The sequence below is a fragment of the Salvelinus fontinalis genome, chromosome 14, assembly GCF_029448725.1.
Source record: "Salvelinus fontinalis isolate EN_2023a chromosome 14, ASM2944872v1, whole genome shotgun sequence".
Taxonomy (NCBI): Eukaryota; Metazoa; Chordata; class Actinopteri; order Salmoniformes; family Salmonidae; genus Salvelinus; species Salvelinus fontinalis.
In genome coordinates this window covers 37,935,240-37,948,719 of record NC_074678.1, presented here as the reverse complement: position 1 = coordinate 37,948,719, position 13,480 = coordinate 37,935,240, and the positions used below count along the sequence as shown (strand labels likewise).

Sequence of the window (13,480 nt, the reverse complement as noted above, 5' to 3'; positions counted from 1 at the left end):
CACAGAGAGAGACGGGATAGAGTCAGAGCTTCCTTAAACAGAGCGGGGGGGAAATCTGAAAAATCACAGCCGCCGTGACAGCAGTGAAAATAGAGGTGCCAGGGATCAGGAGGGTGAGGAGGGGATGGAGGGGATGGAGGGTGAGGAGGGTATGGAGGGTGAGGAGGATGGTTTGGTCAGTTGACATAAGTAAAACCAGCGGCGATATGAGCATCAATAGGGACAGATAAAAAGGTGGTGACGAGGCAGCTTCTGGCTTGACATTTTTCAAAGGGTTCAGAAAGTACCATCCCCTTTCAACGCAACAAGAGATGTCTCTGTGTGTCTGTACAGTTCGCAGCTCTGTGTGTACAGTTTACCTAACAGATAATAAAAAGAGAAGCCAAATCTCTTACAAATCGCAAAGCAAGTAACCCTGCAAATCATGCAAAGATTGTTTGTCTGACAGGTCTTGTTTTTCCGCAGGCAGTGTTGACAAGCCATGGGCTGATGAGCAGATGCTGCCTGCTGGGAAAGAGAGAGGGAAACATACAGGCTGGATCTGAGTGCTGAGGGCTGGGTCCTGTTGCAACACGCATGGCATGGCAGTCTTCTCTCTGTAAAGACTGTTTTGATTCGTGCCTTCTCCTCTCAGCCCAGACGAGCCCCTCCACAGTAGACACTAATGACAAGTTCTCTTTTCCTTAAGGAAACAGATTTCCTGCAAGCTGCGCTACAACCACCAAATTACAGCCTGGATATCGAGAATGTTTTCACTTATAAAACAAAATACACAGGGTTCAGAGGTGTGTGTTGGTGTGTGTGTGTGTGTGTGTGTGTGTGTGTGTGTGTGTGCGTGTGTGCGTGCGTGCGTGCGTGCGCGCGTGCGTGCGTGCGTGCGTGCGTGCGTGCGTGTGTGTGTGCGCAGGGTTGAAGAAGTGTACTATTAAAAAGTACCAGCGTGTCAGAATAAATCGTTTATTTTTAACCAGTGCAATCAAACTAGTGGAACTTAAGCAAACAGAAATCACATGGCCTGTAAAGTTGCGTAAGGCAGCTATTCCGAGTTCACTAGATTGAAACGAAGTTTCTCTTTTGCTTGGCTGATTTTATTGACATGGGCCCTAAAGGCACAGTGTGTGTGTATGTGTGTGTGTGTGTGTGTGTGTGTGTGTGTGTGTGTGCGTGCGTGTGCGTGTGCGTGCGAGTGTGTGTGTGTGCGTGCGTGTGTGCGTGCGAGTGTGTGTGTGTGTGCGTGCACGCGCATGGACTATGGTGAGGGACTAGAAATCCACTGAGATTAGTTTCCTGAAAGTCAACCTCTCTGAGCTGTGGCTTGGGTTTCCTCTCCTCACATCTACACTGAATGACTGCACTTTATTAACTCTTCAAGAAAGCAACTGTTGACTTTGAAATAATTGCTGACATCTCCTGTACCCAAATCCCTTAAACCGAGCCTTAAAGTTTAAAGTTTCTCTCACCACAACAGACTGTGAATTTCATGACCCCCCCTACAAACATATTTGTGCAATTACTTCATAAATGTGATAAGTCTACAAACTATGATAGAACTTTAAATGAATGAATCGATCATAGGTTCAGCCTACATGCTATTATATAAGATGCTTAGCAATAAGGCTAAGGCACAAGGGGGTGTGGTATATGGCCAATATACCACGGATAAGGGCTGTTCTTATGCACGACGCAAAGCGGAGTGCCTGGATACAGTCCTTAGCCGTGGTATATTGGTCATATACCACAAACCTCTGAGGTGCTTTATTGCTATTATAAACTGGTTACCAACATAATTAAACCAGTAAAAATACATGTCGTCATACCTGTGGTATACGGTCTGATATACCATGGCTGTCAGCCAATCAGCATTCAGTGCTCAAACCACCCAGTTTATAATGGCATATAAAACAACTTTCATTGGTTTGAACAGAAGCCACTTCATAATACACTCTGATCTCCATAGGGGAACACACATACATTAAAGAGGGAACAAAACCTCTAGTGCACTTCTCTGATTCCAACTGTATCAGATTCCAACTGTGTAGACTGAATCTACACACTTCAAGGATATAACAAGCATCTTAGAAAGTGCTTGGCCACTGTATATTTACTACGACTAAGCCAGGAATCTGTTTACATTGAGCGAGCCAGCAGAGTTTTTGCATTAGCTCGGCTTAAGCTAATGTCCTCTTGGAAGGGATGGTGTGTTATCTTTAGCATGTGCTGAGTAATGTGACTGGCATGTTAGCTTTATCATGTGCTGAGTAGAGTGACTGGCATGTTAGCTTTAGCTTGTGCTGAGTAAAGGGAGATTGGCTGTTAGCTTTAGGACGTTTTTACATTGACAAAAGTTAAAGGAGATTCTCGAGAGGTATCCAATCAAATCCTGAGACTTATTACTGTATTGTAAACTTGCAAGCTTGTCATGTCTGGACAGCTACCTCTGGAGTTTGTGCACAACACTCGCTCGACAGTTGCCCCCCTCCAAACACGGCAGTCTCAACAGAATTGTCTTGTTGAGCCCAACACTCCTACAGTAAAAATAGTAATAGCAGAGAAATGTTTTTTAAACTGCTAAAATGTATAGACATTTTCATTATATTTGTAACTTCTTATATTGAGTTTTCACCTGAAGCTAAGCTACGGCAACAATTTCAGAATGGAACAGGCTGTTACTGAAGTACAGGTGAAAACTCAATATAACAAGTCACAAATATAATGAAAATGTCTATACATTTTAGCAGAAAATGGGAATCTCGACTGGACAGTGGGAAGACATCGTCCAGGCAAGCTAGCTATGCAAGCAGGCAAGAAGCTGATTTATTCCACAGAGAATTATCAATGTTTTTAGTCGCAATTAGCTTTTTACCTCATATAAACACTTGTATGAAGCCTGGCAGTGCCGTCTGGCACTGGGCTGCAGGCCCAGACGGCATTCCCTGCCGCGTCCTCAGAGCATGCACAGACCAGCTGGCTGGTGTGTTTAAGGACATATTCAATCAATCCTTATCCCAGTCTGCTGTTCCCACATGCTTCAAGAGGGCCACCATTGTTCCTGTTCCCAAGAAAGCTATGGTAACTGAGCTAAACGACTACCGCCCCGTAGCACTCACTTCCGTCATCATGAAGTGCTTTGAGAGACTAGTCAAGGACCATATCACCTCCACCCTACCTGACACCCTAACCCACTCCAATTTGCTTACCGACCCAATAGGTCCACAGATGACGCAATCGCAACCACACTGCACTGCCCTAACCCATCTGGACAAGAGGAATACCTATGTGAGAATGTTGTTCATCGACTACAGCTCAGCATTTAACACCACACATTTAACACCACACACACCCTGGGTCTCGACCCCGCCCTGTGCAACTGGGTCCTGGACTTCCTGACGGGCAACCCCCAGGTGGTGAGGGTAGGTAACAACATCTCCACCCCGCTGATCCTCAACACTGGGGCCCCACAAGGGTGTGTTCTGAGCCCTCTCCTGTACTCCCTGTTCACCCACGACTGCGTGGCCATGCACGCCTCCAACTCAATCATCAAGTTTGCGGACGACACTACTGTGGTAGGCTTGATTACCAACAACGACGAGACGGCCTACAGGGAGGAGGTGAGGGCCCTCGGAGTGTGGTGTCAGGAAAATAACCTCAAACTCAACGTCAACAAAACAAAGGAGATGATTGTGGACTTCAGGAAACAGCAGAGGGAGCACCCCCCTATCCACATCGACGGGACAGTAGTGGAGAAGGTGGAAAGTTTTAAGATCCAAGGTGTACACATTACGGACAAACTGAATTGGTCCACCCACACAGACAGCGTTGTGAAGAAGGAACAGCAGCGCCTCTTCAACCTCAGGAGGCTGAAGAAATTCGGCTTGTCACCAAAAGCACTCACAAACTTTTACAGATGCACAATCGAGAGCATCCTGTCGGGCTGTATCACCGCCTGGTACGGCAACTGCTCCGCCCACAACCGTAAGGCTCTCCAGAGGGTAATGAGGTCTGCACAACGCATCACCGGGGGCAAACTACCTGCCCTCCAGGACACCTACACCACCCGATGTCACAGGAAGGCCATAAAGATCATCAAGGACAACAACCACCTGAGCCACTGCCTGTTCACCCCGCTATCATCCAGAAGGCGAGGTCAGTAGAAGTGCATCAAAGCAGGGACCGAGAGACTGAAAAACAGCTTCTATCTCAAGGCCATGAGACTGTTAAACAGCCACCACTAACATTTAGTGGCCGCTGCCAACATACTGACTCAACTCCAGCCACTTTAATAATGGGAATTGATGGAAATTATGTAAAAATGTATCACTAGCCACTTTAAACAATGCCACTTAATATAATGTTTACATACCCTACATTACTCATCTCATATGTATATGTATATACTGTACTCTATATCATCTACTGCATCTTGCCATCTTTATGTAATACATGTGTCACTAGCCACTTTAAACTATGCCACTTTATGTTTATATACCCTACATTACTCATCTCATATGTATATACCGGTACTGTACTCTATACCATCTACTGCATCTTGCCTATGCCGTTCTGTACCATCACTCATTCATATATCTTTATGTACATATTCTTTATCCCTTTACACATGTGTGTATAAGGTAGTAGTTGTGGAATTGTTAGGTTAGATTACTTGTTGGTTATTACTGCATTGTCGGAACTAGAAGCACAAGCATTTCGTTACTCGCATTAACATCTGCTAACCATGTGTATGTTATTTGATTATTCAATCTTTTTCAGTGGGTACCCCATTTTTTCAGACAATTTCTGGAGACCACATTTTTTCCCCCAAACATTTTTCGTGACCCCACCTTACCCCAAATCTAATGACACAACCTTAAAATCGGTACATTTAGATTTTTACATCAACAAATAACCTTCAATCCATTGTAGTTTCATCTCTTATCAAAATGAAAACATGTATAAATACATTTACTCATTAAAACTATGTTTCAAATTATCATTCTCAAAAATATTTGTATATTATCCCATTCAATAATCTGTAGTCTTAATTTATTGTACATTATTATAATTTTTTAGGGACGACCTCAAAGCAGTTCCCCAGTTTTAGCTAACATCCGCATTTGGCTAACTAGCTAATGCAGCTATTATGACGTAGCTAAGGAGAATGCAGAAATAATTTTGTTTAGCTTGCTACCTACCATAAACTCGCATTGTTGAATAGTTTGCATGGCTAATGGCTACTGTGATGTTTACGGTAAATTGGAGCTGCAGAGCAAAAATGCCACGTTGCCCGCCTCAACGAAATGTAAGGAAGACAAGGATGTCATGTCAATTGAAACAGTTGATTTACATATTATGCCAATTGAAATCTTGTAGCAGTGCCTCTGCTTAAACTTTCGTCAATGAGAATAGGCTCTTAGCATGGGGATGGCATGTTAGCGTTAGTGCTAGCCTTAGCTCAAGTTGAATTAGAGGCTGCTGTCGTATAGCCTCGCGTGAGTTGAGCTGGTCACTGCAGAGCTGTCTCCTTTAAGGGGTCTTCCATAACAGAGGTAGCGTGTTCCAACATGTAGGACATTCCAGACCACAGCTCCTCTAGATTTACAGTTTTCTCTTCAACACTTCGGACACTTTCATCATGCATGGCACGGCACCGCCTTCCTCCAACACTCCTCCATCCCTTTCCTACTATCTCTCTACCATCACATTCAAACTGTAAACGCATATGCCATTCATATCAATGCCCTGAAAACAAAAAATACTCTTGATGTAGGTCACAACCTTTGCCATGGAGCCTCAAGCAGTGGAAAGAACCAACTGAAAAATAACTTGTGTAGGTTCTAGAACACCAGTGACATATGAAAAAGTTACTCCAATCACACTTCAACTCAGTAAACTGTAGGGATTAATATTCTTCAGAAAATCACCCAAGTTTCAATACCGGGAATAATTCATATTTATCCACATTGTCCCGGGAAATACTGCAAAAATCCGAAGTGTCCATTTAAAGTGTTTAAACCAAGATACTGTATGGTCACTATGCCAGGGTTCTCCCCAAATAAGAGGGGTGCTGTGCCACTATGTAAAGATTTCAGAGCAAATTAAACTGTTATTTAGTAATGATAGAGTAACTATCTTTGATCGCCAATGACATTGTTGTGAATTGCGAAACAGACCATTCATCCATTTTGAACATTATGTTCCTCAATTCAGTGCATTTCAGCAGTAGGCTATCCCGACACAGAGCGCGCTCAAGATGCACAGAGCGTCCCCCAAGTATAGTGTTGTCGAATCATACACATTTTGTAACGGCAGTAACAAAAGTCAAATGACCAAAGTTGCTATAACTTCCATCAAAGAATGACAGAATATCTCCTATATTTGGCAAAATCGGGTTGATGGTTATACATATAGCAGATCAGTTTAAATAGTGGAAATAGATTAAATATCAAGGTATCTTAACCTGTTTTAAAAATATCCATATCTACTCTCATACCGTTTATCGATCACATATTCTCTACTGAAGCTCTCATAGTCTCGCAAGTCATAGTCTCTCATAGTCTCGCAAGTCTCGCAAGTACGAGACAGCGCAGAGAAGCGGGGGAAATGTTATATAGCTATTTTGACATGCATTGGCAAGAGACATGCTTTGATAATGCAACCTATGGATTACAGAATAAAATTAGGAATTGTCATGCGAGACAGGATTTTGGGTTTCAGTGGGATTGGGACTGGATAGGAAAATAGCCTAGGCTTTAGGACAGGAAAATATAGAATTTTCTCTCATGCCTCTATGAATTGTTAACAGACTTCATTGTCTGTGACAGAGATGCCTATGTAGTGAATTCTGCATAGGCTTATCAAATTTGTGACTGTCTGCAGTCACAATAACAGCTCAAAGAGGCATACGTTATTTTACAGGCTATATGGTTTCCTGTAGGGTTTATTAACTGCATTCAGGTCACGTGTGCAGTCCGGCAGTGTCAATTATGAGTGTACTTTGAATTTATGGCGACTTTGTATGAAGTAAATCCTCTAGGCTAAAGGCTACCATGCGACAGCCTATTTGGATAATGTGTATTTAGAGAACAAATGATAATTGGTCGAGCCGATATATCGGGCCGATATTGGCCTTTTCTAGTCTATTGGCTATCGGTCCTCCTTTATCGGCTTTGCCGATAGTCCCTCTACATAGCAAAACTGCTGCTAGGCCAGCCGCAACTTACCGCCTGAGCCACGAGCACTGCACAATGCCGAGGAATGTCTAACTGGGAAAATCAGCAGCAGCAAGATAATCATTCTCCAACAGAAAGTTGCAGTATTGAGAAATGCATGAATTGACACAGTGGCCAAAATCTAACTCCTGTTGCAAATATTAGTTTAGTTCATTCACTAATAATAAGGCTTGTGTTGACGTGCCCGGACATGCATGGAATAAGCTAGATAGCTAGCTAGCTAAACAGATAGCTATGTGACCTGTTAGCAAAGATTATGATAACTAACCCTTTCATCTGTGGCGTTAGATAGCTATCTATATTAGCTACTATGCTAGCAAGCTGGCTAGATAAACATGGTTCTAATATATCAGATAGGAGCTAATAGCCAACGTAGTTAGCTAACGTTAGCGGGTTATCATTTTGAACATGCACCATTTCCGGCAATGAGCCATCTGACTTGCCGTGTAATGTTAGCTATTTACTGGTGTGCTGATCTGACCAACCACAATCATATCCATAAATTGACAGTTAATAGTTGGATTAGATTATTGTCATAATAGAGAAAGAAGGAACTGTTTTAAAATGCCTAAATAAAGGTTGGCAATAGGTCTAGCTACCTAAGAATCTTCCTGCATGCTTATGGACCAAAAAAGCTGTAGATCAGCAAGTGTGTATACCTTCTCACTTCGCAAACTATGGGAAGATTTGAGTCATTCAGACAGAACATGCATCGTTGTGTCATCTTTTTTCCTACCATTGGCAGCTGAGCTGTTAAGAGAAGCGTCCTGACAGCTGAAAAAATTAAAAATTTTCCTAGTCAAAGATAATTAGAAAAAATACTTGTTTCATAATCATCCGTGATCACTAGTGATGCACCGATATGACATTTTTGGCCAATACCGATATCTGTTATTTTCCTTACCCCCCCAAAAAAACGATACCAATTACCGATATTACATTTTTTTGTAGCCTTTTAAGCATTCTAGTACAGTTAAATAGTTAACACACACACATGGACGCAGCGGTCTAAGGCACTGCATCTCAGTGCAAGAGGCATCACTAACAGGGTCTGGGTCGTATCCAAGCTGTATCACATCCGGCCAAGATTGGGCGTCCTCTAGCGTCGTCCGGGTTAGGGAGGGTTTGGCCGGTAGGGATTTCCTTGTCTCATCGCGCTCCAGCGACTCCTGTGGTGGGCTGGGCGCAGTGCGTGCTAGCCAAGGGGGCCAGGTGCACGGTGTTTCCTCCGACACATTGGTGCGGCTGGCTTCCGGGTTGGAGGCGCGCTGTGTTAAAGAAGCAGTGCGGCTTGGTTGGGTTGTGCCTCGGAGGACGCATGGCTTTCGACCTTCGTCTCTCCCGAGCCCGTACGGGAGTTGTAGCGATGAGACAAGATAGTAATTACTAGCGATTGGATACCACGAAAATTGGGGAGAAAAGGGGATAAAATAAAAAAATTAAAAAAGATTGGGCGTCCCATAGGGTGGCGCACAATTGGCCGAGCATTGTTCGTGTTTGGCCGGGGTAGACCGTCATTGTAAATAAGAATTTGTTCTTAATTGACTTCCCTAGTTAAATAAAGGTTATACACACACACACCACACTGACCAAAAAGTTATTTTGTTGGCATTTACGTATGTCCCCATTACCAGTAAAACATCATCAAAACCTATTTCTTTCACTTACTTGCTGTGCTGTTTCGTTGTTCATTTGTTCAGTCGTTTCATTCTCAACCTGGATTTCATCATACATGTCAAGCAGTGAAGTTTCAGCTGTCTGTCCGTGGCCTCTCTTCCTCGGTGCGCACTGTCACTGTGTCCGTATCCATCTTGTCCAGCTGTATATGTAACATTTCACGTAAACCCTGTTTCTTGTCTGCATCAATGTAGCGGTCCTTGTACATAGCATCAAGCTTGGTGGTGGCACAGTAAAGAGAGAATGCCACCGAACCGCTTGTTCACAGCCTGTGTCGCCAGTTTTGTTGAGCAGGCGTTTCAATGCCATAAGAGGGTATCACGTCTGCTGCAGGCGGAAATTATGAGCTTACGAGTCAGTTGTTCGAATGGAGCTAGCTAGTGTGTTCATGTTTCCAAGTTTCCAACATGTTCTCAAATGCCATTGAAATGGCAGAGGCGGTATGACAACCAGAACATTCATGAGCGTGAAATACGACTTTCCTCAGTACTAAATCCTCAACAACCCACTGTGCTGTCAGACTCAGCATGCTCATGGGGCTCATATCGTGACGCTAATAGCAGTGACGTTATTACTGTGTAATTCCGGTAGGGCAATATCTGAAAAATAGCGCAGTTGGTAACGTCAGTGTGTACCGGTGCTCGACCAGTCGGCGAAAGCCAACATCACCCATGACAGAGAAAGTTGATTGTCAAGGGCAATGAATTATATTATCTTGGTGTTAATGGTTTTCGCCTTTGAGTTGTCTCGCTGAAATGTTCTTACTCTTTCAAATGACTGCTCGACTTGTTGACTGCTCGATCCACACAGCAGACATTGTGGGCTAGGTTAGGAATGCTGTGTTGCACGTGTAGCGCCAGATTTTACGCGGTGTCATTACGCCATGTACCTACATTATATAAGTATGCATGTTAGCTTTGACATCGGTTTTGGCGCATCGGTGTTAAACTAGACATCGGGCCGATGTCGATGTTGGCATTTTATCTAATATCGTCCGATTCCGATATCTTCACAGATATAGCGTGCATCCCTAGTGATCACACATCACGATCACAAATCAAATCATGAAATTACTTTGGACCCATAGATGTTCTTCTTTATCCTCAAACTAACAGCAGTGCCTATATGATGTCCTTCCATATAGGCGTGACATGCGGGAGAGGTGCTTCTTTGCAAATGTTGTTGATCAGTAGGATAATATTAAGTCCCAAATGAAGGACAAACAGATTGTTTGTCATCTGTAGCACCATAGACTCCACTGATCACCCAAAACAAGCTCAATAACTCAATGCATGCACACACTCCTATTGAATATGCATTCACCTGTATTGTGAATAGGCCTATGCCATCTTCATTTACCCAGTTTATCAAGACATTTACCATTCAAATTAAAAGATTGCCATTTTGTTGTTATGTATTATTGGCCAACAGCCTCCTTGAAACCCAAAAATCGGCATTAGTCCTAAATAATCCAGAATGGTCGCTTTCTAGTGTTTTTTTTTTTTTCTAATCTACTGCTGACATGTTGTGCATTTTGAGGAATTGCATTAGTGCCATATTGGGGGAAAATGTAATTTCTCAGGTCTTGTCATTTTATTTTTTCAGGAAATGTGAAGAGAGTTCCCGGGAATGTCCTGGGATTCCGGTTAAACATGTTAATTCATAGTAAACTGTGTGAGAACTAAAGCAGTGGTGAAAAACACTTAAACTGGGTCAACACTTCCTTGATAGAGACGTATGACTTTGCCCTTATAAACCTAATCTGTGAGAACGCAGTGTGTGTGTGCGCTGTGTGTGTGCGTGCCCTAACCCGACCCTGAGATAACGTTAGTGCACTCTGCGCTGATTGACACAGCTTGCCAAGACCTGAGCTTTTCTTTCGCCCTTGGCTTCTAGTTGGCATGAGAGTCCGGTAACCTTCACCACTAGTGTCCACAGTGGTCACCACACGCACACACACACAGGCCAATTAAAAGTCATGCAGACTGAGACCTGTGTCTCAGAGAGTGGCATGCCTGCCCAATGAACACCCAAGACCTTAGGGGTAACAGATGGCCTGGGAAAATAATGCAGTGTGTGTGTGTGTTTGTGTGAGTGTGTCAGTCAGTCCTCTTCCCTGCCGCCCTGTTGCAGGGGTGAGAATTGGAAATGGTGTCACTCTTCCGGTCACATAGAATGCCAACAGAAAAAACAACAAGAATTCCACCTTATCATTGTTCCTATGCTCTCCGACCTATTCATTCATACTGCTATCTCCTTTTCTTTGGAATCTTAAACTACAAAAACACATTAAAAAAAACATAACTTCCTGCCTGAGACATCACATGAAAACGAAGATGCTGGTGCTTGACGTTGACTTGGCAGAGTCATCAGACAAACTCGGAGAGTATATCGTATTATGATTAGTATTTGACTCACCCTCTACATAAAGATGTCTGGTTCTGCTACCATGATGCTGCTTCCTCTATCTCATTCATCATCTGATCTGTCTTTAGTATCACAAACAGCAGACAAGAGGAAGCATTGTACCTGGTAATCTGGAACTGGTGCTATGTGTGTTTATGAGAGAAAACAGTGCAGCTCAGTAACAAGACTTGGCTTGATGCAGACACAGAGAGCGACACAGTCTTAACACGACTTAACAGTGGAGGGAAGCTGGCAAAGAGGATCAGATTAAATATTTCCTGCCTATTTGATATTGTAGCCACTTTAATACATTAACAAGAGTAAGGGAGATCACTTTACCTTGGGTTATATGTTACATCAAAAGGGTTACGCCACAATTTTGGAAAGCATCAGTGATTTTAACCAATTATGAGGAGGCATTGACTACTAATTGTCTACTAATTGTTTGATGTCATTGGAATCACTTATCTGCCTGTATATATTTTTTTTTTTACGCAGAAATGTGCCATTTTCACAGTATGTTGATGTTGGGGTGGTGCTGGACATCATGAATATGAAGTTGACATGTTTTGAAATGTCCCTATAATACCAGATATATCACCTGTAGAAAGTATGACATTTGCATATAAATTATTTGTGAAGCATATATGTCAGCCTTATAAAGGGTTTATGAAGCCTTTACGCCTTGTAAATTATATATTGTGACCTCTGACAAATATTACCGATAATCCCAATTCAGATGTGTGACTTCCAATAAGGTTAATATCCAAAGCATGCAGACAGAGGCTGGTTATTATTCTCTCACGAGGGGATCAGACTGAGCCAAAACAGGTACTGAGAAAAAGAGAAAATCAAATCTTCAAAGTTCAAACAGCAGTCTGGTGGGCCTTTCACCCTACTGGCTGGCATGGCTATTGGTCTAGAGTAGGTTTGATTTATCCATATTCCTTTTGAGCACACACACGCACGCACGCACGCACACACACACACACACACACACACACACACACACACACACACACACACACACACACACACACACACACACACACACACACACACACACACACACACACACACACACACACACACACACACACACACACACACACACACACACACACACACACACACGATGAGCCATCTAACAACTTCTCACTACTCTATTTTAACCTACTTCCCAAGTCACTCAGTCACACACACACCACTGTGAATAGCACATTGTGGGTGATGAATATACAGGGGGATTTCACACTAATTATAAAAGTACAAAGATACCATACAGACACTTTAAAAGGACTGTCGTCAAATCTATTTTACACTGCTAATCAAACGCATTATATTTATGACTTCAAAGTGAGTTCTAATAAATAAACCAGGAGGGGGATAAATGGGGATCACTTTTAGCGTGTCAGCCAAGACACATATAAACATCTGCATAAATTAAAAGAGCGCCTATAAAAGGAACGTTTATAGTCTAAGTTTATAGTCACGCTTTGAGAGGTTTTGGCATTACGTTTTTTAAATGGCTCTTTGTGGAGCAGAGAGAGAGGAGAGAGAGAGATCTAGAGAGAGAGAGGGGCCCACAGGGGTAAGATAAGCTCTGGGGCTGACCTTAATAAATACTTAATCGCTGCCCATTTTGTTCATTCATACTAAGGAATTAAGTAACAGGGAGCAAACAAGTTAAACAACAGGATTGGCATTATAAAAATTCACTCCCAGGTCCTTTTAAAATGCAAGTTACCATGGAACTTCTGAAGAAAGGAGGGGGTGACATGACAGTGAATAAAACAACCTACAGGGAGAGAAGCCTTCTTTTCTCTTCCCAGGTCCCTGAGCTAGTCTTTCTATACATCCCTTTTCATACACCTAGTGGCTTCTATGTCTCTCTGTCCTCTCTTTCCCTGTCTTCTCCAGTTTGTCGACTTCAACAGGTATGGTTAGACAGTGGAAAAGTGCAGAAGAGGCTGAACTTTTCTATGATGAGAGAAGAAGAGAGTAGAGTAGACAAAGATGAATAGAGAGACAGAGAGGGAAAGACAGAGCGAGATGAAGAGACGGAGAGAGAGAAACAAAGACAGACATGGGAGATGAAGAGAGGGAGAGAGAGAAAGAGAGACAGAAACATGAGAGATGAAGACAGAGAGAAACAGAGACATGAGAGATAG

The 13,480-nt window shown here is 42.9% G+C and overlaps 1 protein-coding gene across 3 annotated transcripts in view; it reads right to left on the bottom strand.

The window, feature by feature from the left end:
* The window catches only part of LOC129810772 (rho GTPase-activating protein SYDE2-like), a 100,970-nt gene that overhangs the window by 83,845 nt on the left and 3,645 nt on the right, over nt 1-13,480 (bottom strand). The window lies entirely within an intron of this gene.